The sequence below is a fragment of the Pongo pygmaeus genome, chromosome 2, assembly GCF_028885625.2.
Source record: "Pongo pygmaeus isolate AG05252 chromosome 2, NHGRI_mPonPyg2-v2.0_pri, whole genome shotgun sequence".
In the NCBI taxonomy this organism is placed as follows: domain Eukaryota; kingdom Metazoa; phylum Chordata; class Mammalia; order Primates; family Hominidae; genus Pongo; species Pongo pygmaeus.
The window spans coordinates 203,531,739-203,534,100 of record NC_085930.1 but is presented as its reverse complement, the minus strand read 5'-3'; the positions used below and the strand labels follow the sequence as shown (position 1 = coordinate 203,534,100).

At 53.9% G+C, this 2,362-nt stretch overlaps 1 long non-coding RNA gene across 1 annotated transcript; it reads right to left on the bottom strand.

Moving 5' to 3' along the window:
- Positions 1–593: 593 nt before the first annotated feature.
- LOC129032379 (uncharacterized) lies at positions 594–2,024 on the bottom strand. Its single transcript, XR_008501351.1, has 3 exons — positions 1,931–2,024; positions 1,594–1,831; positions 594–1,265 (listed from the first exon to the last, which is right to left on the bottom strand). It is a non-coding gene; the product is annotated as an uncharacterized LOC129032379 (long non-coding RNA).
- Positions 2,025–2,362: the final 338 nt, after the last annotated feature.

Below are 2,362 nucleotides of genomic sequence, written 5' to 3'. Positions count from 1 at the left end.
GTCTTAAAAAAAAAAGAAAAGAAAAAGAGGTAATGTTTGCAGACTGCCTGAATGCATAGTAGCTACTCAAGAAGTAGTGTAGCCCCAGGCATTCCCCTTCTCTGTCGGCGGGGACAAGGGGATACATTTTTGTCCCTGTGGGGCCTAAGAAGGAGTTCATTCCCTAGTATTCCTCAACTCTAGTTACATCCATGTGCCACCAGTTTCCCCTTCTCTGAGGTTGCCCAGGGGATAAAGGGGGATTGGCTGTGGGATGATGGCCTTTCTTCCCTGCTGTGCTGCTGGGGCCAAGAGGGGCCAAACAGAAACTTGTTCAAGGTCTTCTTTGGCAGAATCTAGGTCCCTGGGTCCTCACCCTGCCAGCAGTGTGACCTGGGAAGCTTCTTCTCCTCTCTGAGCCTCAGAGTCCCCCTGGGATTTCACAGGATAACTACCTGCCTTGTCTGCAGCTTGGGGCTGTTGCAAAGACCCAGGAAAGCATTTTACGCACAGCAGAGTCCTGTGCAAACGCCGGGAGTCATCACAGTTTTCTTGTAAGCACCATTATTTTCTTAAAGAAACTTCAAGAAGTAAAAGAGCCTTATACTATATCTTGCAAAACAAATTTTTTAGTAGCAGAAAAAAAAAATGGAGGAGAGGTTAAAAAGAAAAAAAAAGATTTGAGCCAACAGCTTCGGCTCCCTTGTCAGCCAACTAGAGGAAAGAAGTGAGTAACAGAGGTTTGTTTCCAAGGGAGCCTGTATGAGCCAAGAGCTGTTGCCAACCCAGCCAGGGCCTGATGCCAAGGCCTCATGGGGGGCCAGCTGCCTGTTCACCCTTCCAGACCTCATTTCTCCTACTGCATGTTAGACCAGGGTGCTGGAGTCAGGGTGCCAGAGGGCCTCGGGGCCTGGCTTCTCCAGGCTGGATCTGCTTCTCTTCCTCCTCCACGGAAGAGTCTCGAGGGAGGGTAGGAAGGAGAAAATCCAAACCCCTTGCTGGGTGTATGTTTCTGAGGCTTAACCAGAATCTGTCCCGTGACTGCCCAGCTGTAAATCAGGGCTGGAGGGAAGGTGGTGGGGACAGGGAGGAGACTGGGGAGTGTCTGGGAGAGGGCTGGGAGCCTTTGGGGAGGACCTGGGAGGTTAGGATGGGGGCAGGAGAGGCCCCTTCTCTTGCTTTCTCTGCCTGCCACAGAGCTGGCTCACCGACTGGGTGACTTCTGTCCCCTTTCCTTGTTTCTTGCCTTTCTCAGCTGCCTCCCAGCTCAGGCTCCACAGCTATCCCTGAAACACAGGCACAGCCCTTGGCACAGCCTCCCTTCTCCTCTTCCCCTCCTTGCCCTCCCCAGTGGGCCGTCCAGGCCTGGGCTGGCTCTCGGGAGGCCCGTGCTCCCCGGGCTGCCTGTGGGTGATGCAGGGAGCGCTGCTCTGCCTGGCTTGGGCTTCTGTGCCTTCCTCATGTTGCAGGGTGGGTGGGGACTGTGGAAGTGGGCATGCTGCCGAGTTGGGAAGTCCTGAAAGCTGCCCAAAGCCCAGTTAGAAAGGAACGAGGGGGCGGACTTGGCCAGAACCCTTACCGGGCAGCCGCCATCAGCAGCCACTGAAACCTTACCTGGCCCAGCCTGCGGCACTGACTGATGAATGGGAGGCCAGCCAGGAAGGGGCTTCCTCCTGCCAGATGCTCCATGAGCACCGGCCAGTGGCTTTGACTGACGTGTCATTCCTTTTCACCAAGTGTTAAAAGATGAAGGAAGCTGGTGGAAAGACCTGGCTCCAGGACAGGAGGGCAGATGGCAGGCTGGGCACGTGTTTCTTCCCTGGCCTGGTGTGGTCACACCGTTCACCTATGCCTGGAGAGAAAAGGTCAGAGTCAGCCCTAGAGTCAGCCCCTCCAACCCCCTTATTTTACAGACTGGGAAACTGAGGCCTGGCAAGGGGAAGGGACTCACCCAGTGACTTCACGGCTCTCAGCCCTGTGCCATTTCTCTCACCCTCTGCTGCCTGTTACTGAACCAAGCAAGCCCAGACTGCCCAAAGGATCAATGGATCAAAGGTTTGAAAATTAGCTGATTGGAGCCAGGGCTGCATTTCTCAAAGAAAAAAAATATTTCATGATCATGCCAGAGGGCCTCGGGGCCTGGCTTCTCCACTTCCCCGTTCCCAAGGGTCTCCCCCTTTCCCTCCCCTTCCTCCCTTTTCTTTTCTTTTCCTTTCCTTTTCTTTTCTTTTCCTTTCCTTTTCTTTTCTTCTCTTCTCTTCTCTTTTTCTCTTCTCTTCTTTTCTTTTTGAGACAGAGTCTCACTCTGTCACCCAGGCTGGAGTGCAATGGCAGGATCTCAGCTCACTGCAACCTCTGCCTCCCAGGTTCAAGGGATTCTCCT